A 27,748-nucleotide genomic window follows, 5' to 3' on the forward strand; every position below is an offset into this window, starting at 1 on the left:
CATACCCTTTGGCAGTTGTCGCACCTTCTGACATATTCTTTAGCATCTATGAAGATGGATGGCCAATAATATCCTAAAGAAAGGACTTTATAGGCTATCCTCTTTTCAGTAAAGTGTCCACCACATGGCTCATCATGACATTCTTTGAGAATGTCAGGCATTTCATCTTCCCTGACACACCTTCTGATCATAAGATTTGACCCTATTTTATACAATTCATTAGTGATCCATGAATATCTTGCACTATTTTGAATAATCTTTCTTTTCTCTCTAGGAAATAAATGTGAAGGTAACTTCCCTGTAATTAAGTAGTTAGCAACATCTGCAAACCAAGGAGTTTGAGTAGTTACTGTAAATAGATATTCATCAAGAAACTTATCCTCGACCAGAGAGTCTTCTTTGATATTCTGAATCTTGTACAAGAAATCAGCAACTGTGTTTTGTTTTCCAGGTCTACCTAGCATAGTAATGTTGAATTCTTGCAAATGTAAAAGCCATATTGTAACTCTGCCATTAGTAATAGGTTTATTCATCAAATATCTAATTGCAGAGTGATCTGTATGAACAAAAGTTTAATAGCCTGTTATATAGTGTCTGAACTTGTTAATTGCATGAACAACAACTAAGAACTCTTTTTCAGTCACAGTATAATTCAACTCAGTGGGAGTCAAATTTTTACTTGTGTAGTAAATGGAATAAGGAATCAAATCTTTTTGTCTCAATACAGCTCCTAGAGCTGTATCTGAAGCATCTGTAGAAATATGGAAAGGAAGTTTCCAATTTGGTCCTCTCAAGATAGGTGCTTCAGATATTTTTGCTTTCAAGGTTTCAAATGCTAGTTGGCAATCAAGATTCCACTTGAATTCACAATCTTTTGTAAGCAATTTGAAGAGTGGAGATGCTACTTTGGTAAAGTTTTCTATAAATCTTCTATAATATCCTGTAAATCCTAAAAAACTTGTAACATCTTTTTGGCAATTTGGAATAGGCAACTTAGAGATGACTTCAACTTTTGATTTGTCTACTTTAATCCCATCTCCTAAAATGTGATGTCCTAAAACAATACCTTTTGTAAACATCATAAAACATTTTTCATGGCTTAGTGAAAGGTTTGTTTCTTTAAATCTTTTAAGGACTTTTTCCAAATTTTCAAGACTTCTTCAAATGTGTTACCATAGACTGTAAAATCATCCATATATACCTCTACACAATCATGTATTAGATCAGAAAAAATTCCTAGTACTCCTCTTTGGAATGTTGCTGGTGCATTACATAACCCAAAAGGAAGCACTCAGTAGGCAAAAGTTCCCCATGGACAAGTAAATGTGGTTTTATTTTGATCCTCAGGTGCTACCTGAATTTGATTATAAGCATTAAAACCATCCAAAAATGAGAAATACTTTTTATCCGCTAATGTATCTAACACTTGATCTACAAAGGGAAAATGAAAGTGATCTTTCAAGGTTGCTTTATTCAATTCTCTGTAATCAATGCACACCCTCCATTTACCATTCTTTTTAGGCACAATTACCAAAGGAGAAACCCATTGGCTATCTAAGATTGGGTAAATGAAGTGTACATTGAGCAGTTTTTGGAGCTCTTCTTTCACAATTTCCCTAAGATTTGGATTCATTCTTCTTTGAGGTTGTCTAATTGGTATACTGTTTTCCTCAATGTAGATATGATGGACACAAGTCTTAGGATCAATACCTTTCATGTCAGTATACTCCCATGCAAATGCAACAGAATGTTTTTGTAATATTTTGGTTAGCTCTTCTTGTTGTAGTTTCTCCAAGTTTTTGTTTATGTTCAATGATCTACCCGGAAAAATTTCAATTGTAGAGCTACCAAACTCTTCCATAGAATAGAGAGACATCTACCTGGATGACAAGTATTCAACATTAGATTTTTTCCTGAAATTGTGCATGATCATATTCTGAAGATGTTTCAAAATTTTCCAAAGTGTTCAAAATTTGATTATCTTCACTAATTTATGATATAGTAAAGATAGGCTGAATAACATCTTCATCATCGATCCATTCCTTGTCATCTATTTCTGTGATTGTTTTTGTTGGAGGATACAAAGTAAATTTCTTTGTTGAACTACCATCAGCAATATACATGTCACAAGATCTACAACTAATAAAAGCATCAGTTGTGGCCAGCCAAGGTCTTCCTAAGATGAGTGGGTGTCCTCCTAAATTATTCTTGGGAGTTAAAATCATAAAATCAACAGGATATTCCCAAGAATATAAGGAGACTGAAATGTCTTCTAGCACACCATCCGGTTTGATTACTGATCTATCTGCAAGTTGTAGTAAGGTAGGTGTGTAAAGAAGGTTAGGAAGTTTAAGCTGCTCCACACTCTATCTACTCATAATGTTTATTGTTTCCCCTAAGTCAATAAATATGTTTGGAATTTCAATCCCATTTATGTGTGTATTGACAATTGGACTTCCTGGATCCACATATTTCTGCATGGAAATCTTTCCCATCATGATATCTGCTATCTTTCCTACCAGGTGAATTCTTTTTGTTTCTCTTGGTTTTCTTCCTAGTCTTTTGATGCTGAACTCCTTTATTGTTTTTGCTAGAATAGGAATTTATCTAATGGCTTGTAACAAAGGAATCTTGATACAAACATTCTTCAATTTATCTAGGAAGTCATAGTTGGGCAACAAGATCTATTTTTCTACTCCTCTATCAATTTGTAATCTCTCAGGAAAAGGAGGTGTAAAAGTAGATGATGGTTGCTCAATTATAGGAGTTGTGTTTATTGACTCTTTTTGTTTTTCTTTTTGAATGTTTTGGTTTTGGAGGGATGTTCCCTCAAAACTTTTATTAACTTTCAGAGCATCCTCCTCAGAATCATCTTGTTCTTGAATATCTATAGAAGGTTTTTCCTTTTCTAATATCCTACCAGATCTAAGTTGAACATCATTAAGATATAGAGGAGAAATCATGTAAGTAGGAAATTGTTGTCCTTCTACCATGTAAGCATTCTAAGGGTTTTTATTATTGGGGTTTGGTAATGGTTGGGCTGGTAATTTATTTGGTTTTTGTTGAAATGGAAGTAAGAGTTGAGGATTTTGACTTTGTTGTGGAGGTTGTTGTGGAAATGGTGATGAAAGGTGAGGGCTTTGATTTGGAAGTTGTGGTTGCTGATTTTGCTACTGATTTTGTGGGGGAAGATAGCTCTGATAAGATGGAGGATATTGATAATATTGAGCAAATATCCCATAAGAATTTTTTACCCCTTGTGCCCATGGTTGAGATTGATACTGATTTTGAGGTTGAGGCCAAGGTTGTTGCCAAGAATTCCAGTTTGGTGGGGGCTGAAAATACATTGGATTGTTAAATAGATGGTCTTCTTGCAACAAAACGAATAGGTTCTATAGAATTTTGGAATGTTTCCTCTTGAAAGACAGCCTTAAGACCTGGGATTGAAGGACAACCCTTGGTCTCATGACTTTCTGAACAAATCATACAAGTTTCTACAATTTTTGCATCTAGAGGGCATTCCCTTAGAGCATGTTTCTTTCTACATTTTGGAAAAAAGAAGGCTAAAGCATCAGCCTCTGTTTTATGCTTATTTTGGATTTTGAGGATGTTTAGTTGCTCACTAATGCTCCCTAAAATATCAGTTTTAAACTCATCGAGCATATTGCCAGTTTCTGCCCTACTTACAGATCCGGTTGTAGATTTGTTTGCTTTAACAAGAGAAGGATCTCTTGGTCCCTTCCCAGTTTTAGATTTTCCTCTTGAGAGATGGACACATAGTTCTTCTATGTCACTCAATGGAAGTTGAGAGATGTCTCCCTTCCCCATCATTTTAAGAATATCTATCCATTCATCTCTGATGGCCTTTAACAAAAGAGATTTCAACGTTTCTTCATCTAAATTGTTCATTTTTTCTCTTTTCAAATTGTAGTTAAACCTCTCAAGCAAATCCTCTAAGTTTTCATCTTCCTTTTCTATCATTTTTAACACTTCATCCTTATGATTGGTAGGCATACAATAATCCAAGTATCTATCCAAAAATTCTTGTTTCATGTCATTCCAAGTTCTAATGGATTGAGTGACTAACCCCATAAACCATTTCAAAGAAGCCCCTTTCAGTGTTGAAGGGAATAATTTGAGTTTTTGAGAGTCTTCTAGATAGTCATAGGTTATGCACAAGACTTCAAACTCAAACAAAAATGTTTCAGGGTCCTCACTTCTCAACCTATAAAAGTTTGGGAGGACAAATGGTGAGATGTTTTTCATTTTTGTATTTTTTTCCTCATCTACTATAGGGAATCCAAATGAGTTATCTATTTCCCTATTTCCTCTACCTCCTCCATTATTACCTCTACCATTGTTACCTCTACCTCCTCCATTGTCTCCTATACTTCTCCTTCTACGCCCTCCTCCAAATAGTGAGAATTCTCCATCTTGTTCTTATTCTGCCATTATAGTTTCTTGAAAGTCCTCTGGTTCTTCTATTAATGGATTATGGGAGAGATTTTCTACTTCTTCCTCTTCACTAGGTATTCCTACTTCCTCAATCACAATAGGCTCCCTTGTAGAGGTCAAAAAGATCTTCTCTCCTAGGTCTATTTTAGTGGATGAAGTGGGAGAATCTTCTAACTGAGTTTTTGCCCCTTGAATTCCAGGAATCCTAAGGTTGGGAGTATGAGTTTGGGATGGAGTTGTGTCCTTTCCAACTCTTGGTGGAGTAGGTGGAGTTGTGAAAATTGAATTTCTACCTGTAGCTATAAATCTACCCTTAGAATCTCTTTCTCTATGCATGTCATTGTTTTGTTTTGTTGTTTTTGATTTTTTTTTTGATTTTATTTTTTATTTTTTTATTAATGTAAGAGATAGGCTACCTAGTTACACTTCCCCAACAACGGTGCCAAAATGTTCAGTCAATTTAGTGTCCTAAATTGCTACATAAATTATCAATCTAGGTATTGTAAACTGATGAAGTGTAGTGCACTGTATGTGCTAGATGACCCTTTCTTACCTCACTATTTTTGAGTTTATGTTTGTTTTGGGTTTTTTTTCTTTTGATTCCTAATGTTATTCAATGTAAACAAAATCTTAATCTATTGCTACTAAGAACCTAGAGAAATGAAATGAAAGTTAAAAGTGCTTTTAGGCCAAATTTGGAAGTAAAGTTTTTAAATAAGAAAGTGAAAAATAGAGCTTCTCTTCTTGCTATTATAATTGTTTCCAAAACATGAATTGAAATGACTTAAAACTACTATATACACAATTACAAAACCAAAGCTTTAAATGAGAAAATGAAATGGCAGCTATCTATGATTAAAAAAAATGAAATACTGGAAATAAAATTACTTCTACTATCTAATCTACTTGCAGAATTAAAACTTAATAAACAACTGAAGATGGAACTGAAGCTAAACTAAATGAAAAACTACAAATAGAATTGCAACTATTCTATTATGAAAGTAAGGCTAAATGAAGTATTGTTGTCACTCTACTACATAATTCAAGGAGAACTACCTCCTTATGATAGCAATCTTGAGAGATTTCATTCTTTATCATTCTTAGAAAAGTAAACATGAAAGTGCAAGGAAAAAAGACTCATTCATAAATACAACATTTCACCATTTAGTTTGAGGATTAACCATCAATGAAAGGCTTTTGGAAACATTCATTTATATCATGAGTGACTACACTAATAAGAAAATGGCATTGAACAACTTAACTCAAAAACTAATGAACTACAATTGTAATGAAAGACTCATTCATAAATATAACATTTCACCATTTAGTTTGAGGATTAACCATCAACGAAAGGCTTTTAGAAATATTCATTTATATCATGAGTGACTACACTAATAAGAAAAATTCATTGAACAACTTAATTTAAAATCTAATGAACTACAATTGTAATTAAAGACTCATTCATAAATATAACATTTCACCATTTAGTTTGAGGATTAACCATCAACAAAAGGATTTTGGAAATATTCATTTATATCATGAGTGACTACACTAATAAGAAAAAGGAATTGAACAGCTTAATTTAAAATCTAGAAACTAAGGAACAACAGATGAAATAAATCAAATTATGCTACTGACATCAATTTAAAAACTACAGTTAAGAGACTAGAAAGCAATGAAAACTAAAGGACTATTCTATGCTGGAATACAACTACTCTGAGTTAGTGAAAACAAATGACACAAGCTGCAATATACACAGTGTTAGAAAACGATTATGAACATGATGAAAAACACAGTAAATGTACAATTAAACTAAGAAAGACAAACATAAATAAAATGTACAGAAATACAATGTACCCTTGACCACGCAGGGGCCCTCTGCAAGGTCTCAGATTATCAACACAGAATCAACACTTCACACGCTTCAGGTATCCATTGAAAACAGAGTTGTTATATTAAAATAGAGCACTGAGTTTCACACTCTACAAAGCGGAAATTGCACTATTACATAAGAAAAAACTTGAACTAAACTTGAACTTGTTCTGCGTTCTAAACGCTGGTATTTATAGGAAAAATATACAACTGTTTGAAAAGAGAAGTCATCTACAAAAAAACACGTAGACAGGTAATGTATCCGGAATTCTGGTCTTCGGTTGCCTTGAAACATAAATCTTCTAATAGTGGCTGTTGGATTCTGTTTATGCAGGTGGCAGATGAGGTCCTTGGCTTCAGGAGACTGCCTTAGATCCATTACTAAGAATCGTGCAAAAACAGAGTTCTACTAGCCATAGGTTTCTTCCATTGACTTCCCTTTGACCGGGGTCCTCCTCATCGATCTTGGCCGAATGGATAGGATACCATCCATGCTTTGACATATTCCAAGGTACCCATGTGGTTCTTTTCCTCTCTTGATACCTGTAACCTACAAAAGCATGGAGATGGCTACGGAATAGCCGGTTAGCTGCAGAATGTGGTTGTGTTTCGTAGCTGATAAAAAAAAACCTATTCAAATAAAAAACATAACAATATAACTTGTAAATCACTAAAATGTACTCCTTGAGGCAATGTGCAATAACTATTGATAATTAAGGATGCATTTTTCATGGAAAAGCAAAGGAAGAAGGATGAGAAAGTTGCTTAATAAAGAGGCAGTTTTGGAACTCAACAGGGACGCTGGCATAGGTTTGTTGGAAAAAGTCCAGGGATGCTGGAACACAGGCCTGTGAGAGTGAATTTGGCTTCTGGTCGTTGTCTTGCCTATAACATGAGAGTGACTAGGGGTTAAAATTCTTAAATTATTAGTGGGACTTAGGGACATGATGTTTGAGTTTTTGACATGTCGCCTAAGGGCATTGTTGCTGATGTGGATGAGTTTGTTTGATATGTTTTTCCGATTCCATTTCCTTAAGGTCACCAAGGAAGTTAAATCCCTTATAACAACCTCTCTCGTCACATGTTTACCTCGTCTAGATGGTTTCTTGGGTGGACCTAGGAGGAGGGTGTATTATAGATTGGTATGAGCATGGTCGCACTCGCCTTAGGTGAAGGTGCTCGGTCATGCATGCATGTCAGTTGCATGTGTGTCTCTTACACTTGCATTCCATGTGCTTGTTGCATTGCATCATGTTGATCATGATGATAGTAAGGTTGTCATGAGGAACTTGATGTGATTTTGTGGGATGCATCGTCAGAAGTATATGACTGGTTTCATATGGTTATATGTCACTTACATGTTGATTATATGTCGCTTGATTACATCCTTGTATGTCAGGTGCATTCTTGAATGTTTTGATTACATATATCAATCTTGTAGGTTGATTACAAGAATTTATCACCTATGCTTGACTACATGACTTCATAAGTATGTGTAGTTGATTAGGCATTTCTTTTGCATGTTGATACTTGCATGTGCCAATTGTGCAATGGATTAATGGTTGTTGTCATGCATGAGGTCATAACATGCATTGTTGATATGGACTTGCATTGATGACTGGACCCTAGCTAGAATGATGTTTATGCATTGATACACTTATTCGTTATGTCTATTTTCTGTTATGATTATGTTATACATGTATCACACTGATTTGATGATCTTGTAGATAAGGTATCCTCCCCAAATTATGCTAAGGTACATTGGTTTGTTGTGACTTGGTTTAGATGACATAGTATGTCTTGTAGGAAAGATATCAAATGGCTAGCAAGGTGATAGAATAAATAGAATATCCCTATGCATTATATGGAAAGCATGGTGGTGGGCATTCTCCTGACTTGGTAGACACATTGAGAATACTAAAGGAAGAAATAAGGAGTTGCAAAGGTAAAAATGACAAAATCATGCAGGCACAAGAAGAGGTGAATGTGATACTACTTCAGAGCTTGTTAGATTTGCAGTGACAGGGACCATTTCAGATTAGCCATGGACATGAGGACATAACTAATGGGGCATGTGACAGTAGGCCTCCTAGATCTGACATGATCAGAGATGGCAGGTTATTGGACACTCCGGATAGGAGAGGTGATCGACACAGGTACTATTTCAGTTCTAGTTTTGATAGGCATTGTGATCATCATTGTTATCATTATTATAGGAGGAATGATAGGGGATACTTTCCAGATGATTAAGAAGTCAAGCCACCTACCTTTGATGGAGAGATAAAAAAATCACAAGATGTAGAAGCATGGTTGCTTGGTATGAAGAAATTCTTCCAATTGCATGATTATTTAGAAAACATGAAAGAAAAGATAGCCAATTTCAGTCTCAAAGGTAGAGTGGATATTTGGTGGGAAGACATGAAGAATGTCAAAGTTATACATGAGGAAGATTTGACTTGGCATGCATTTGAAAGGATCTTCAAGAAGAAGTACTTGTCAGAGAGGTACGATGATGCCAGAGCTAGGGAGTTTTATGAGTTGTGGATGGGTTCTATGACAAATGATGAGTATACTATCAGATTTTTGGAGTTGTTGAGATATGTTCCTTACCTCAGGGAGGAGAAGGCCAAGGTTCAAATATTCATCAGTGGACTACCAATAGCATATAGAGACCGAATTGAATTCAATGAGCCTAGATTGTTGGAGGAGGCCATCCGAAATTTGAAGCATTTTTATTAGCAGTCAAAGTGCAAAGTTGAGGCTAAGAATGACTTGAAAATAAATGAGAAAGTGAAAGGAAAATGTACACCAAAGAGAGGAAGAACTCAAGATGTAAGTGAGAAAGAAAATGCAGTTCCTTACAAGAGATTTAATACAGCTGAGAAGGGATGTGGAGAGCAGCAGGCTAGAGGAGGTGGTAGGAAACCATTGCAGTGTTGGATATGTGGTAAGGATCATAATAAGAGGGATTGTTCGCAATATCAAAGTGGTGGTAGACCCCAGATCTATAGTGCTTAGGAGGCACACACATTTGGTGATGTTGGTCATAAAATTCCTCAAATCTATACAACCGTGCACAACAGGTAGGCTTGTCATTGGGAATTGATCATTGAGATGGAAAATAAGCTTCAAGTTGTTTCTATTTTGATTGATCATGGATATAAATATAGTTATATTAATCCTAACCTGATGGATATGTGTAGTTTGAGAAAAGAAGTGCATGAATAATCTTTGTTGGTACAGTTGGCTATAGGTACAAAGAAGCGAGTTCACCATTGGGTAAGAGCTTGTGCATTTGAGTTAAATGGTATGCCTACATCAGCACATTTGAATATTAGGATCGTATAGTATGATTCTGGGTATGGATTGGCTATACCTTCATAGAACCAAAGTGGATTGTTTTGACAAGGCCATTGAGTGTGTGGATGATAGTGGGGAAAATAAGACTCTCCAGGGGAAATAAGAAGCCTACATCAGTGACGATGGTTACCACTATGTAGGTTAAGCGCAATTGTATAAAAGGTTCTATGATGTTTGCAGTACACATTTATAGTGACAAGGGTAAGAAGGTTGAGGATGCAAATGTTTTAAGTAGATACCCAGTTTTACAACAGTTTCAGGATGTATTTCCTGAGGACATTATAGAGTGTCCACCTCACAAGGAGGTCGAATTTTCTATTGAGTTGGTGCCAGGGGTAGCTCTGTTGGGTCCCTATAATACTAGTGATTATCCCATTACTATTGTAGTTATACCCCTTATTTATATTTTTGTGCCCCTATTACCCCCATGTTGTTATTTCTGTGCCCCATAGAATCCCTCTATTGTTATTTTTGTGGCTTTATATTATTATTGTTAGCTCGGATGGATTATATTGTGACTCCTTAGACTCCTATATATAGAAAGGAGGTTTTGTCATTTGAATCATCCAAGAATTGTTCATTTATGTAATGTAAAGGAGGTTGTCCCCTCGAAGAGGCTGAATTCTAAGGCGTTGATCTATCTTTTCTATCTTTTCTTGAGCTAGTTTCATAACATTTGGTATCAGAGCTTTGGATTCTAGGGTTTCGCTGCTCCAAACAGGTCATCGTGGGATTTTCGCTATAAATTTTTTTTGTGACGTTTCAGAAGTCGCAAAAAAAACCCATTTGAGAAGAAATCGCACTGAACCTTGGGTCCAAGTTTCAGAGCTTTTCGCATGATATTTGCGGAGATATGATCTGAGGAATTTGGTCTTTTTGCAGACTCCTAAATTACATTCAAAACAGGTGACCTGGGGAAAATAGTCATAACTTTCTCTTTGGGGATCGGATTGAAATTTCGTAAGAAGTTACAGAAAGAGGACGGACTGTAGTTTCGTGTGTGCATGTTTCAAATCCAAATGTTGAAACAGTGACTCGTGGCATGTCGTACAAGTTCGCTCTACTGAACTAGTCTAGAAGCAAGTCACTGTGGGAGATTTCACATAACTCTTCCTTGGAGAATCCAATTTGGGTCAGACTTGTGGCATTGGAAAGAGGACGCAGAAGTATACTACAGATCACAATTTCAGAACTGGATGATCTGAAATTACAGAGATACATTAGATTAAATATCAGGCTTCTATAAAGTGAAAGAAGGTGTGTAGGTTTTTTTTAAATTTTTGCGTAAGCTTGGTTTAACGGAATTCAAAGGGCATAGTAAAGCATTATTATCAGTAACTGATGCCCCGAGGAAAGAAAATGCAAACACCTAGTAAGGAACCTGAAAGCTCTAGCATGACTCATGAAGAAGAGGAAGAAATTCTACATGATATATCAAAATTGCAAGAACAAGTGCAACAAATGTCACGCTCACAAAAGCTAACAGAAGCTAAGATAAATGGCGTGGAATCTAAGATAAATGGTGTGGAATCTAAGATAAATGGCGTGGAATCTAAGATAAATGGCATGGAATCTAAGATAAAGGGCATGGAAGCTAAGATGGATGATTCGAAGACAGATTGGAAGAGAGACATGGCAGATTTGAAGACAAATTTGAAGACAGACATGGCAGATTTGAAGACAGATTTGACAGATTTTCTACAAGAAATACTTACTAATGGTGAAAAGGTTGTAAAGGAAACTCATGATGTGAACAAAAGTAATGTTAATCATGATTCCATAGACTCTAATGTTGGATCGAAGACCCACCATATTCCAAAAATCGATATGAGGAAGTTTGATGGCAAGGATCCCGCCACATGGATATTACAGATGGAGCAGTTCTTCAATCTCAATAATGTGAAAAACACACAAAAGGTACGTATGGAAACTGTATATTTGGAACCAAATCAGTTTGTATGGTATCAATGGCTTTGCTCTCGTAAAAAAATTATCACTTGGGCAATTTTTACGGAAGAATTGATAGCACATTATGAAGATACAAAAAGCAACACTTTTTTTAGCCAATTGATAAGTCTCAAACAAAAGGGTTCAGTAATGGAGCACATTGAGGAGTTCCAAAAATTGAACATAAGGGTAAAAGATATTCCAGAGGAGCATAGGATTGATGTGTTCATAGGGTCTTTAAAGGATAATATCCAACATGATGTTCGCCTTTGGGAACCTGATTCATTAGAGAAGGCATTCAGGTTAGCAAGAAAAATGGAAAGCAAAATTATGGCAACAAGGAAGCATACCACTCACAACTATAAAGACGGAAGTGTTGTTGCCCCTAGTCTTCCACAACATATAAGGTTGACACCACAACAATTGGAAGAAAAAAGAGCAAAAGGGCTTTGTTACAGTTGTGATAGCAAATACACTAAAGGTCATAAGTGTGCTGAGAAGAAATTATTCTACATAAATTATGAAGAGGAAGAAGAAAAGGAGCAAGAAAGGTCAAAAGAAGAAGATATTCTCCAGGAACAAAGCATAGATGAAGAACAAATAAATCCGACCATATCTTGTAATGCATTGGCGGGAATTACCACTCCTCAAACTATCAAGATAGAAGGACAAATCAAGAAGAAAAAGGTAATATTGTTGATTGATTCAGGAAGCACCCACAATTTTATTCATTGTAGGGTAGTAAAAGAATTGAATTGCTTCCTATATCCAGCACCAGAGTGTCAAGTGATGATTGCAAATGGAGGAACAATAAATTTTCTGGAAGGTGCCATAATATCAAGCTATCCATGGGAGAATATGTATTGACTAGCCCAATGCTTTCCATTCCAATGGGAGGTGCTGATGTTGTACTAGGAGTCCAATGGCTACAATCCTTGGGTACAATAGCTTTTAATTTTCAAGAACTTTTCATCAAATTTTCTATGGAAGGAAAGGAATTTGAATTAAGGGGTATTGCAGGGAAACCAGGAATGATAATCAGCTCTAATGGTATGACAAAGCTTCTAAAAAGGGAGAAAAGAGGTGTAATTGCACAATTATGTTCACTAGATATTTCCACATTGGAATCATCTATTTCTCCAGATCTCCAAAAATTCCTGGACAATCATTCCAAGGTATTTGAGACTCCAAAAGGTCTCCCACCTATGCGTGATCATGATCATGCTATTCATCTGATTCCAGGAAGTGTTCCTCCAAACATCAGGCCGTATAGATATCCCTATGTCCAAAAAAGTGAAATTGAACGTATGGTTGCAGAAATTTTAGAGGCTGGTATAATTCAACCAAGTCAAAGTTCTTTCTCTGCTCCAGTAGTATTGGTGCACAAGAAGGATGGATCATGGCGCATGTGTCCGGATTATAGGGAGCTCAACAAGCTCACTATTAAAGATAAGTTCCCCATTCCTGTCATTGATGAATTACTGGATGAATTGCATGGATCAATTTACTTCACCAAGTTGGATCTTCATTCAGGATATCATCAAATCAGAATGAAGATTGAAGACATTCCGAAAACGGCATTTAGAACTCATGAGGGTCATTATGAATTTTTGGTCATGCCTTTTGGCCTTACCAATGCACCTTCAACATTTCAAGGTTTGATGAATTCAATTTTCAAACCATTCCTTAGAAAATTTGTGTTAGTATTTTTTGATGATATACTAATCTACAACAAGTCTTGGAAGGATCATGTTGAACATGTTGACAAGGTGCTACAACTATTGGAGGAGAAACAATTATATGCAAAAAGATCCAAATGTTTCTTTGGAGTCTGGGAGGTGGAATATTTGGGTCATATTGTATCTCATGAAGGAGTTAAGGTAGACCCTAGCAAAATTAAAGCCATTAAGGAATGGAAAATCCCCACATACATAAAGCATCTGCGAGGATTTCTTGGGTTGACAGGGTATTATCGCAAGTTTTTTAAGAATTATGGGAGAATAGCAGCACCTCTAACAACATTATTGAAGAAAGATGCATTTTCATGGACTCCGGAAGCAACAAAGGCCTTTGAACATCTTAAAGAGGCAATGTGCCAAGCACCGGTCTTAGCTACACCGGACTTCACAAAAACCCTTATTGTGGAATGTGATGCTTCAGGAAATGGAATTGGTGCTGTTCTAATGCAAGATGAAAGACCCATTGCTTTTGAAAGTCATCCAATCAAGGGAAAGTTTTTAAGAAAAGCTATTTATGAGAAGGAAATGTTGGCAATACTCCATGCACTTAAGAAATGGCGACCCTACCTAATGGGAAGACACTTCAAGGTAAAAACGGATCATGATAGCCTTAAATACTTTTTAGAACAAAGATTATCCTCTGAAGAGCAACAAAAGTGGGTCACAAAGATGTTGGGTTATGACTTTGAAATCATCTACAAAAAAGGGAAGCAAAATGTGGTGGCAGATGCACTCTCAAGAAAGGATGAGGATGTGGAAGCATTGTTGTGCGCCATTTCTATTATCCAACCAGATTGGATAAACGAAGCAAGGGAGGAATGGAAGAATGATGAAGAAGTGTGGGCACTTATTCGAAAGCTAAAACAAGATTCCAGTACGTCTGATACATTTAGCTGGCAAAATGATTCGTTATGGTACAAAGATCGCTTATACCTCTGTAAGAATTCCCAGCTAAAACAAAAGATTCTTATGGAATTGCACACTTCTCCCTTAGGAGGGCACTCAGGATTTTTAAAAACTTACCACAGGGTTAAGAAGGAATTTTTTTGGGATGGCCTTAAATCGGATATTCAAAAGTTTGTGGCGGAATGTTTGGTTTGCCAACAAAATAAAGTTGAAACAATTAAGACACCGGGTCTATTACAACCTTTATCCATTCCAAGCCAACGTTGGGAGGAGGTTTCAATGGATTTTATCACAGGTTTACCCAAGTCTGAGGGAAAGAGTGTCATCATGGTGGTAGTTGACAGACTTACCAAGTATGCACACTTTTGTGCATTATCACATCCATTTAAAGCCAGTACAGTTTCTACTGCATTTATGGAAACAATTCAAAAGCTACATGGAAACCCAAAGATTATTGTAAGTGACAGAGATCCCATTTTCACTGGAAATTTTTGGACAGAATTATTTTCTTGTCTTGGTACTCAGTTAGCTCATAGCTCATCTTATCATCCTCAATATGATGGGAAAAATGAGATAGTAAACAAATGTTTGGAAGGATATATTCGTTACTTTGTTTCTGATAAACAGACACAATGGGTCAAATGGTTGCCTCTGGTTGAATGGTGGTATAACACTTCCTTCCATACAGCAACAAAAATGACCCCATTTATGGCACTTTATGGGTATCAACCACCATCCATCACATCATATTTAAGAGAAAATTCTAAGGTTCAGGCAGTGGAACATCACATCGAACATCAACAACAAGTCCTCCAACTCTTAAAGGATAACCTCGTGTTGGCACAAAATAGAATGAAACAACAGGCAGATCAACATCGCAGTGAAAGAAGTTTTGATGTAGGTGATTGGGTATTCCTATGGCTACAACCATATAAGCAAATGTCGCTAAAGCAAGATAAGAAGGATAATAAATTATCACCAAAGTATTATGGTCCGTACAAAGTGTTGCAAAAGATTGGTACTATGGCATACAAATTGGAGCTTCCTGCAGCTTCTCGATTGCACCCAGTTTTCCATGTTTCATGTTTAAAGAAGGTTATAGGCGACAAGCTCCTAGTTCAAACAATATTGCCAGAACTTGACGAGGAAGGAAAAATTATATTGGAACCGGAAGCAGTCACAGAAATAAGAACTCGACAGCTACGAAATCGATCAATTTCAGAGTATCTTATCAAGTGGAAGAACTTATCCGCTGAAGATTCCACATGGGAGGATGAGAATTTTATTCAGAAGTATCCAGAACTACTCAAGCGTTGAGGACAACACTTTTTTCAAGGAGAGGGGCATGTTGGGTCCCTATAATACTAGTGATTACCCCATTACTATTGTAGTTATACCCCTTATTTATATTGTTGTGCCCCTATTACCCCCATGTTGTTATTTCTGTGCCCCATAGAATCCCCCTATTGTTATTTTTGTGGCTTTATATTATTATTGTTAGGTCGGCTGGATTATATTGTGACTCCTTAGACTCCTATATATAGAAAGGAGGTTTTGTCATTTGAATCATCCAAGAATTGTTCATTTATGTAATGTAAAGGAGGTTGCCCCCTCGAAGAGGCTGAATTCTAAGGCGTTGATCTATCTTTTCTATCTTTTCTTGAGCTGGTTTCATAACAAGCTCCAACATCAAAAGCACATTACAAGATGAGGAAACCTAAGTTGGTTGAGTTAAAGCTGTAGCTGAAGGAAATGTTGGACAAGGGGTACATTAGGTCAAGTCTGTCGCCTTGGGGCACACCAGTGTTGTTCGTGAAGAAGAAATATGGTACTCTTAGATTTTGCATTGATTATAGGTAGTTTAACAAAGTAACAATCAAGAATAGGTACCTATTGCCAAGGATTGATGATTTGTTTGATCAACTGAAGGGAGCAATAGTGTTCTCTAAGATCAACTTGAGATCGGGATACCATCAGGTATGCATCAAGGAATAGGATATCCTTAAAACTGCTTTCAGGACTAGGTATGGACATTATGAGTTTGTTTTTGTTCCATTCAGTTTGACTAATGCTCCAGCTACATTTATGTGTTTGATGAATAGTGTGTTGCATCCTTATCTAGACAAGTTTTTTTATTGTATTCATTGTTGAAATACTGAGATATTCTAAGAATGAGGAATAACATGCCAAGAATTTAGCAAACGTTTTGAGATTGCTAAGAGAGCATTAGTTGTATGCTAATCTTAGAAAGTGAAGCTTCTTCTAGACTGAGGTACATTACTTGGGGCATGTTGTCTTCAAGGATGGAATAGCAATGGATCCAGAAAAGATAAGGGCTATCATGGAGTGGACAACTCCTAAGAATATGGATGAGGTGAGATCATTTATGGGATTGGCGGGTTACTACAGGAGGTTCATCAGAAACTTATCACACATTGCATATCCTATCACATCATTGCAACGAAAAGGTAAGAAGTTCAAATTGATAGAGGAGTGTGAGGTTAGTTTTGAGCAACTTAAGTAGTTGTTGACATGTGCACTAGTGCGAAATATTGCAGATCTGGACAAGGAGTTTGTAGCGTGTGTTATCACTCAAAAGTCTTCCCTAGAAGTTATAAAAAGAAGGAATAATCCGAGGTAACCACAAACCTAATCTTTTAGACTCAGATTATAGCCAACCTAAGTCCATAGAGGGCTCTCTATTTATAATTTAACTTTGTTTCGGTGGGATTTTAGGCTAGTTCTTAGTGCTCATAAGGTTTTGATTTTGGTTGGGTGGTGGAATTCTAGGAAAAAATGGATAGAACAAGGCTTTCAAGCCACTGGGCTATGGATTCAATAAAAGGATGGCTTAACTGGATTGGATCAATCACTAAAGGAAGAGTTCATAGGGAAAGCTAGCAAAGCAAAAGGAAAATCTTCAGGTTCTAGTGGATGAGGTAGTCCTAACTAGGGTGAAAGGGAAATGAATAATCCTTAGATTGGGATCAAGGTGAAGAGCAAGAAGTGATCATGAGCAAAGGGCAACTAAGAATCCTTTACTATAGACCTAGTGGGGAAACTATGGAAGTAAGGGAGCAATTAAGAATTCCCAGACTAAGATAGTTTAGCAGAAAACATTAAGAATGTAAACAGTCAAGACAAAGAGCATTCAAGTCAGTTCTGAAATATCATTCCTAGTTTAACATTCAGATTTCATAGAGACACATATGATTATTGATAAACATAGAGAGAAACGATAATACACATGAGAGAGAGAATACTTATTTGATTTCTGCTTTACACAAGAATCCTATGAAATGTCTTTACTTATTCCTTGATCCAGCAAGCAAATCCAATCTTGATTACAATAGCTCCTTAACTTGAGAAGAAAATGTCTATAGAAATGTCTTTGAATCCACCCCTAAATACTTCGAAAGGTGAAGTATTTATACAAAAAGTATTTAAAAAATATACTAAAACAATATGAGAATTAATCTAGAAAACCAAAATATCTTCAAGCATGAAGATAGAGACAGATGGAAAACTGCATCATGTTGCCCCTTTTATTGTGATTGTGCTAGCTGTTTACAGTTTGAATTTTGAGCTCTTTAAGCCAGCTGATATTTGTATGCTGGAATCACTTTTGTCTTTAACCTTTTACTGATACTCTTTACCTGTTACTCTTTGACCTTGTTTACCTGTTTCATCTGGCTACCATTTAGATTTACTGTGGTAACTTATAGTAAATTTGTCAGTGTTACCCACCATTCATTTTCAGGCAACTTTACCTTGAGCATCCTTCTATATATCTCATCTGCCTCAGTGTATTTGGAAAAAATTGGCTTGGTGACAAAGAGATGCTTCAGCTCATGCTCTAGGAAGAATAGATTTTCTAAAGTATCGTATAATACTTTCCCTATTGGCAATGCTTTGACTCCTGAAGTGCTTGCCTGTTCCTTGGACAATTTCTCTAATTTGTCAACATAGTCCGATTGGGTCATAAGTTTTTCATTGATTACCATGGGATTGGGAAGGCCTTTACTTATCAAAATTTGAAGTTTTTCCATGAATCTATCAATACCAACCTGCAAGTCATGGCATTTTTTCTTTAAGTTAAGCATAAGGTTTCTTTTAGAGAGAACCTTTTTTATTTTAATGATGGTTTATGTTCTGTCCTCCACACCAAGCTCATATAGTTCATACCTGTTCTTTCTGTTCAAGAAATGGATGAGTCAATTAGCTTCCTTAGGCTAGTCTCCTAGGTCTTCCTTTACCTTTTGTATTGCTTCGGTGACCATTTTCACTAGCTTGGTTTGCTCGAATATTACTTGAATTGATGGCCAAACATCATTGACAAAGTCAATTATATTGGCCCATAGCTTCACCTTAATTTTTCCTAGTGGCTTTTGCAATGTTAAATATTTTTAAAGGAACTTTATCCTCTCACCCATCCTTAGGGCCTTTTGTGCTTCTTCTTTCTGTTGTATTTGGGAAAGCTGACAATCAGTCTCTAAGCTTGTCACTTTCTCTTTAAGCTTTTTTAGCTCTGTAGCCTGGATGGACATTTCTTCCATGGCTTTCACTAACTTTGCTATCTTTTCTATTGATGTACTTGCAGTTGTAGTCTCGGTTGCGATTGGCAGTGATGTAGTAGGTGGAGCTATTGGTGCTAAAGAGGCTGCCAATGTTGAGGGAATTGCAGTAGAGACTGTGGGAATAACAGTTTGTGGAGTGGTGGCTAGCTCACTCTATTTAGACTGAATCAATGTGTCCAACTCTTTCTCAGTTTCTTTCCGTTGATAATTTAGCTTAAGGACCAAGTCCATAAGCTCTTCTTGTTCCTTCTGAGTTTCTAAGACTTCTGTTGTTTGTGGATGATGAAGATGTGGAATTTTGATTCATTTCTTCAAAGCAGCTATGTCATCATTCTTCTTTTTAATTAACCTTTCTGCAGCCTTCACATCTTTGGGATCGTGTCCCAAATCTATGATTAAGTCTTCCAAGGACTTGATTCTGGTACCCTTGGCCTATGAGGAGGCCTTTTCTAGTTGAAACTGTGCTGATATATTACTCAGCAAATTCTGTAACTGGTGGGCTGCAATGGCTTTGCTTGTCAAAGTGGAATATACCATCTCTCATGTTTGTTTATGCAATTCATTCTGGTCAATAGGATGTATGTCCTTTTCTAGCACTTCAAAATCTGTCTTTTGGTAGTTAGCTACTGATCTGGGTTGCTAAGTGGCGGGCTTCAGGAAAGTCATCTGAATTTCACCTTCTTTCACATCAAAGGCTGACATAAGCCTTGTTTGGTTGGTGGGAGCCATTTTGAGGTACTGAGCATAGCTTTGGGCTTTTAACCTTTCATTTCTAGCCTTTATTTCCTTGTACTTTTCTCTGATATCTTGCTCTTGGTCAGCTAGAATCCTTAATGAGGACACTTCCACACTTTGCTGTCTTTCCAACATTTGAGCATGTGATGTGGAAGGTTCTTGTGTTCCTCTAGAGGGAGTAGCATACATTCTCCCTTCTCTTTCTGTGCTTGTGGCTCCAACTGTTTCTTTTGTGAATTCTTGCTCGAAGAAAGGATTTAACCTTTGCCTTTTGACATATGTTTGTGAAATGGCTCTGCCTGAGGGAGTGGTCTACTCCCTGTCTCTTTTAGGGTTCTTCTCCTCATTTAGAGGAGTTTGCATGATAGGGGGAGTACTCATAATGTGCTTTGGAAGTCTTGTTTGAGTCAGTTCTTCTGATAGATTTGGTTGTTCTGACTCTTCTTGCACCTAGGGTCTTTCTTCTGCTTGTTGTTCACTGTGTGCCTATGATTCCCTTTGGGCTTGGGATTCTCCTGGTACCTATATGAAAGAATATTCATCAAGTCTCCTCTCTAGATCAATTAATGCATTTTCAACAACAACTTCAGTGCTATCTCTATCTACTAGAGTATTCTCCACCCATTCCAATTGATTTACATATTTTTCTATCTCAGGGATTCTGTGGTGGATATAGGGAGACAACTTGTTTTTCTGTCTTCTATTGCAGATGAAATCAAAGGGGTCATATCTCCATATGAATATTTGTTTCAGTTTGAGCCTTTGAAGGATTTCTTCTACTTCTTTTCCAGCTTCTCAACTATTGCACATAAAGGGGCCTAGTTGATCTTTGATTCTGAGTTGAGCCTTCTTTTTGGCTTTCACAAAATGTACCTCATCTGAGTTGATTATCTTTCTGTAGTACTCCAGAGCAAATAACCTCATTGGGAGGTATCTGGGTAACTTGTATGGTGCTAACTCACAGCCATAGATCCTAATTTTAGTGTGATTTTGGTACAAGTACCAATCTCCCACTTTGTGTTGTTTTGAAAGTTGTAGGATCCTCCTGATATCTAAACTAATCCTTGGAGGAGGGCTTCCTAGTAGCATGGTCACTACAGGATGAAAAAAAAGGTCTATGAAGTCTGTGTATGGATATGGTGATTCATATTTGTGGATCAAAGGAGTCCAGAAGACTACTGACCTAGGGTTGCCTCTGGTATCAAGTTTTTGAAGAGTAAATGGGAATTTATTAGCTTGATAATATAAGAAAAGGTGGTACAAAACTGAGGAATACTTGAATACTCTTTCATTGTTCATTCTTAAGAATTGATCATGCATTTTATCTGCTATGAATTTGGCATAATAATATATGATAGCAGCAGGTTGTCCTGGAGTGAAGATGGACATGAAGGCTAGAATGATTTCATCAATATACTCATTGGTAGTATGGCCTAAGACACTAGATATCATTGACACAATGTCCTGGCCAAGTTTAGAAAATATGGTCCACATGTATGGGGGAGGATCCTTTGGAATATATTTCTCTTCCACAATAAAGGTTTGGAATATTTCAGCAAGTCTAGCAGTGGTAAGCTTGGGAAATTGGCCTAGCAGGTCTCTAATGGAAATAGGGATTAGATTTTGTCCTGGTTGCAATTGAAGCATTTCATTGATGGATTCAACAGTGATGGTAAAGAATACATTCTAGTTTGGAGACATAACTACTCTTTGACTGGGGCTGTAATTGGTATGGCAATAATGAACAATTTCAGGGAAGATATGCACCTCTGGGAACTAGTACTTGGGCAAATTGGATTCCCAAAGCCCAATTTGGTCAGCTTGGTTTAGGTATTGGTCCCTGTATCTGCAGTATAGTTTAATAGGGGATCCACGAACAATAATGTTCTTGATTTGGAAATATTTATCCCCCAAAGGGAGATGGTATAAATCCATATGGGGAGTTGAAATTGATCAAACATCCATTGCAATTGGAGCGGACATTCTTAGTGCTTGTGGATTTAAGAATGGGGAAAAGGGTTTTTTAGTCAAATTGGGGCAAGTTGGTTCAATTATAGAGTAGTTTGGGGTTGCTATGAAGTTCTTTTACTTAATTACTTAATAATTTCAAGCAATTGAGTAACAGGTTTAGGAATGAGATAGGGTTTCTTGGTATATTTGGATAAATACCTGGAATTTTTGGCTTTGATGGTTCAACGGGTGACTGTGCATGGTTGCAGGAGGTCTATTTGAACTGGAGGGTCAACTGGAAGTTCAGTGGCTTCTGCAGGTTGGCGGTTGGACATGGGTTGGCAGTTGAATGTAGTATGTTGCATGCATGGAGGTTTGGAGTGCTCTTTCACGATAAAACAAAAAATAATGAGTTTTTACTTTTATTTGCAAAGTCAACCATTGGTGGGCACATGGGAAAAGGGTATGTTTGGCTTTTAGCGGGAGATGTGACTTTTAGTCATCTAGCAGGATGTGAGAAGCAGGTTTGTGTTGAGTCATGGAAAAGGTATGCATATGTTATTTATTTCATCATCCTTTTCCTTTAGTTCTATCCCTTTTATATCCTAAAATGTTAATATATCAAAGGATTATGGTAAGAATGAGGAAATCATCGGTAATTACAATTCAGCTGATCGTATCCTTCTTTATGCAGGAAAAAGACAAAAAGGGACAATTGCTGTTCCCAACCAAAGAACAACGAGGAAGCAACAAGATAAGGAAGGGTGTAGTGGTTACAAATACGTCCAAAAGAAAATCAAATAGGATCAACGCAAGGAGGGAAAATTTATGAGCTTAGAAATTGTGCAAATCCCTCAGGATTGAGAGATCCTGAGGGATTGCTTTTACTAGTTATCTTTTTACCTCTTTCCCATTATAAAAAGGGAACAATTGTAAGCAAAAAGGAGGGTAATTACTATTGAGAAATTGTAACATTTATCATTGACTCTTGCTGTTGAGTAGAGCATGAACTTGCTGTAATACCTATGCAATGATTAATATATAAAATAGTTGTTGTTCCTTCACAATCTCCTGAAGTAATCCGGCGGTGTTCATGGGAGGCTAAGGGCCTGGCCCTGGTGGATTCACTTGTTGTTCATGTATCATGAATTTATGATTCTTGCAGTGTGATGGTTTGATTGAATTTCTACTTTCTGCAATTATATCGCTTTGCTATTTACTGCTTTCCAATCTCAACGGAATTGTTCTGTTCATATATTTTGAAAGTAATATCATTGATACAATTTATTGTTATTTCAGATCTAGTTATGTAGTTAAGCATTCTGTTTTGAGATCATATACTGTAAAGAGCATTGACTACTGTTTTTGAAGCTCTTAGATTGAGATCATCTGCCACTTATATTAAGAATTTTGTTTGAATGAATGAATCAGTTAAAAGAAGAATGAGTTATTGCTACTATATTCTCAACTGATGATTGCTGTTACTTTGATGAATGTATGATTTAGTTTCATTATAGGATTGAGTTTTTCTTTTAATTGCTATTAGAAATTACTTGCTGCATCCATTTACTCTTGTATTTGAAAGGACTGTACTGTAATTTAGAAGCACTACTATCTGAGTTAAATAGCTACCACATACTGTGTACACTCTTGAAATAGAAACACTTACCTAGATTGATAATTAATGTGAAGATAATTAGGAGTTAAAAAGACACCTTTTATCACTCAACATTTTGGCACTGTTGTTGGGGAGAGTGTAACCATTTCTGAGGAGTAGTGTACATATGGTGATTGTTGTTGAAGAAGAATTGGGTTTTGAAAATAGAAGGTAAGAACCTATGCAACGAGCAAGTAAAGTGCTTGCTCCCCTTCTTTCTTTTCAGCGCAATTACAGAGATCTGAAATAGGTATTTGCTGCTTATTTGTTGGGAGAGAATTGGGTATTAAAAATGAAAGGTAAGAACCTACGTACAGAGCACGTAAAATGCCTGCTCCCCCGCCCACTTTCCAACAGAATTGTTAAGAACTTAGGGTAGAGGTAAATATTTGAATTATGTGTATGACTAAGAAGAAAAAACTTGAAAATAATCCAATTCCCCTACCCAAACCCAACAGATCTAAGGGACCGGTGACCCTTGGATGATCAACTTTCATAGATGACATTATAAAGAAAGTCGAATCTCAACCATAAGTAGGTCCTAGAAGAGTTGCTTATAGACAACCTACTGGTTCCCTTTGGGCCACAGGCTCACCATATGTAGCCTTCACTGAGTTCCACAACAAAACAGAAGAGACTGAGCAGAATTTTCAAGAAATTAAAAATTCCCGCCCAATTTCTTTACAAGAAGGGAATTCTAGCAATCTCTGTGAAGGAGGAGAAGAAACCAGGGAAACAGAGGAGCCAAGATCCCCTCAGGTAATAATTCAACTAGGAACACTCAATAGCCTAGATAAAGGGAGTGTCATTAAGTTCATTCAAGAATAAGGAGGGGAAACAGAGGAGCTAAGATCCCCCTAGGTAGTAGTTCAGTAAGGAACACTCATTATCCCAGACCAAGGGAGTGCTGTTAAACTCATCCCCACCCCTTGTAGTAATCCTATGAATAACTCTCTAGAATCCCAGAAGGGTATTAGCACATATTTGATCAAATGGCCAAAAACCCACAAGCACCTTAGACCTCCACCTTGCAGTATCCCATCGTTGACACAGCAGTCAACACACCTATGAAAGCCATCCATCTCCAAAATATTCCTACCTTTCATGCGCTGACATCAGAGGATCCAGACGCATTCCTGTTTGAGTTTGATGTATTGTGTCGGGGGTATGATTATACTATCAATCCTTAAAAATTAAAATTGTTTCCCTCTACATTGAAAGGAGCAGCCTTGCGATGGTTTATGGGATTAGGTGGAGGCACAATAAATGATTGGGAACAAATGAAAATCACTTTCCTAAAAAAATATTAGGACTACTGTAGATCTAGGTAATTGAAAGATGAAATATTCCAGATGGTAGCAAAACCAAGTGAAACATTAGAAGAATATGTGGAACAATTTCAATATAACCTCCAATGGTCTCCCTATGCAACTCTGCCTTTACCTGATAATGTGTTGAAAACTACACTAATTAAAGGGATGAAAGAACAATGGGTAGAAACATTAAATATTATGGGTAAAGGTGATATATATCAGGAAAATTTTGCTGACATCATTAATTTGTGTATCAGGTGTTCAAGAGTCAGCACAAGATTGAAGCTAGCAGAACACAACATGATCACAAGGGATAACAAAATCTTTGGTGGAGGTATAACTTCTGCAGAAATTGGAAATCTGCTAGAGGATTTCAAAACTGATATTTTAGGGACTTTGACAATGCAATTGGACATTATGAAAGCGAAACAAAAGTAGGCAAAAGTAGAATAAGATTTGGTGATATTCTATCCTAGATGCAGAAAGAAGAATAGTCACAAAGAGTGCCAGTTGGATATGGTGCAAACCTGCGCCGTATGTACGAAAGATCACGCCACAGAAAGCTGCTCATCACTCCCAGGGCTAAAAGCAGTCTATAAGGAGGCAGAAGAAGATACAGAACCAGTCTACCAACTAAATCAGCGTCGCCAATGGCAACCATGACAAACAGGTACGCAGACTAATCCATCCTCTTTCTTTCAAATGCCACAATATAATTCACAACAATACCCAGGAACCATGTGGCAGAACCAGCCATATTTTTCCAGTTGGTCACAATAACCATCCATTATGTCACCTTGGCTCAACCAATGGAATCAAAATAACAATTGGCCAAATCCCTCTTACTTCCCACCGTTTTGGAAAAATAATGCATATCAATCCCAATGGCCACCCTTAACTTCAAAGAATCAGAACTGGTAGTCAAGTTGGTAGAGACCTACAAATCAGCTAGCAGGGATAATCCCCCTACCTCAACCCACACTGCCAACACCTTACACATTGCAACAAAACCCCTAGACCAACTTAAGACCACAGCTCCCAGCCCAACCCAACCCAAACCCCAACAACATACCAGTTCGATCTATGCAAATTATTGAAGGCCCAGAGCCAAAAACCAATTTAAGGGAGTGCAATGACCTTCAATTAAGATCTGGGTGTATAATAGAATCAAAGTGGGATAAAAATGTTCAAATTGAAGATCTGTTACCTGTAGAACAAGCACCACAAGAAAAGAACATGGTTAGACAGAAAACTCATGATCAAGCAACCACCTCTTCTCCACCATTCCTAGAAAAACTAATCATACCTCACCCAATTGAACACCCTGATTTTGATCTTCTGGGAGAATTGAAAAATTTATGTATAAAAATACCACTCCTCTATGCAATTCAAGACATCCCAATTTATGCAAAAACTATTAAGGAATTATGTATGAAAAAGCCAAAGAGGAAAATAACAACAAATCCAAATGTCCATGTAGTCGGTACCTTATCTAATTTACTATTAGGAAGAAAAGCACCTGTAAAATATGAGGACCCAGGAAATCCTATAGTCACGGTGCAAATAAATGGATGCTCCTTCCCCAATGCCTTAGTTGATTTAGGAGCAACAATCAATATTCTTACAACCACAACTTGTCAAAAGCTTGGCATTACATCCTTGGACCCAACCATGACCTTGTTGGAATTGGCTGATCGATCAATAGTCAAACCAGAAGGCACATTACATGATGTAATGGTGTCTATAGACTCTTGGGAATACCCTGCAAACTTTCTCATCATCAATCCTAGAAACCGACTCGATGGACATCCCTTAATTCTAGGTAGACCTTGGCTAACAATTGCGGATGCTTACATTATCTTGAATAAGCAATATGACTATAGCAAGAGGAAGCAATGTAAAGAATTTAGCCTTAAATCCTCCAGCTCAGCCAAGTTTAACAATAATCAAAACTAGAAAATAGCCTGTATTATATCTAACTGAAAACATTAGATCACCACTAACCATAGAAGATGCTCTTGAATTTAAAGATCAAATAGAAGATGACATCATTAACACCTACATTAACCAACTAGATGCCGGATCCCATCTAAAATGTCACATGATCAAGGCAACATTTGATAGCGAAATAGAAGAAGATCCCCTAAAATATATTAATGATCAATCAATACCAACTACCTTTGTTTATAACAGCAAAACCATAGAAATTCAGCGAGGAAAAACTTTGAATATAAACAAAAACCTGACTGCTGAACAGAAGTAGAAGCTTGTTCAACTCCTGATAAAATATAAAGAGGCCTTTGCATGGGATTACCTGGACATGAAAGGGATTGATCCCAAATTATGCATGCACCACATTTATACAGAGAAGGATTCTATGCCCATTCAACAACCTCAATGGAGGTTAAATCCTCATCTTAAAGATATTGTTAAAGCTGAACTACAAAAATTGCTAGATGTAAACTTTAGCTGCCCAATATATGACAACAAATGAGTCTCTCCATTAGTAGAGGTGTTGAAAAACAATGGAAAGTGGCGTATATGTGCTGACTATAGAGAGATTAATAAAGTAACCCAAAAAGACCATTTTCCCCTTCCATTCATTGACCAGGCATTGGAAACTTTGGCAGAAAAAAATTCTTTTCTTTCCTAGATGGCTTCAGTGAATACAATCAAATCCAGATTGCCCTTGAAGATCAGGATAAGACTACCTTTACCTACCCTTGGGGAACATTCGCTTACAGGGTCCTACCTTTTGGGCTGTGCAATTCCCCTGCCACATTTCATAGGGTTACACTCAGCATTTTTTCAGATCTGATAAATGAAGGGCTCGAGGTGTACATGGATGACTTTACACCTTATAGAGATGACTTCAAGCCAACATTAGAAACATTAGAGAAAGTTTTGCAAAGATGCATTGCCACCAGACTCTGTTTAAGTAATGAAAAATTCCACATGATGATGACCGAGGGCCTCATCTTGGGTCACTATCTCAGCTGCTGGAATCCAGGTAGATCCAACAAAAATTCATATAATTCTTTTAATACCTACCCCTACCACACAAACAGAGGTACACGGTTTTTTGGGATTTTCTGGTTATTATAGAAGGTTTATAAAGAATTTTTCTCAGATTGTTGCACCATTATATGCACTAACAGGTAATATTGACTTCATTTGGACAGATAAATGTGACAGTGCTTTTGAAGATTTAAAATGGACTGTATCAACAGCCCCAGT

At 36.9% G+C, this 27,748-nt stretch overlaps 1 long non-coding RNA gene across 1 annotated transcript in view; it reads right to left on the reverse strand.

Annotated features, from left to right (window-relative positions):
* Positions 1-6,386: 6,386 nt before the first annotated feature.
* LOC149222534 (uncharacterized) overlaps positions 6,387-27,748 on the reverse strand; it is a 386,945-nt gene continuing 365,583 nt past the window's right edge. Inside the window, exon 3 of the long non-coding RNA XR_016248900.1 lies at positions 6,387-6,877. This is a non-coding gene — a long non-coding RNA (uncharacterized LOC149222534). The remainder of the gene's footprint in view (positions 6,878-27,748) is intronic.

The sequence above is a fragment of the Pinus tabuliformis genome, chromosome Q (genome assembly GCF_031772625.1).
Source record: "Pinus tabuliformis cultivar Carrire ecotype Pingquan chromosome Q, CPIR1, whole genome shotgun sequence".
Classification (NCBI taxonomy): domain Eukaryota; kingdom Viridiplantae; phylum Streptophyta; class Pinopsida; order Pinales; family Pinaceae; genus Pinus; species Pinus tabuliformis.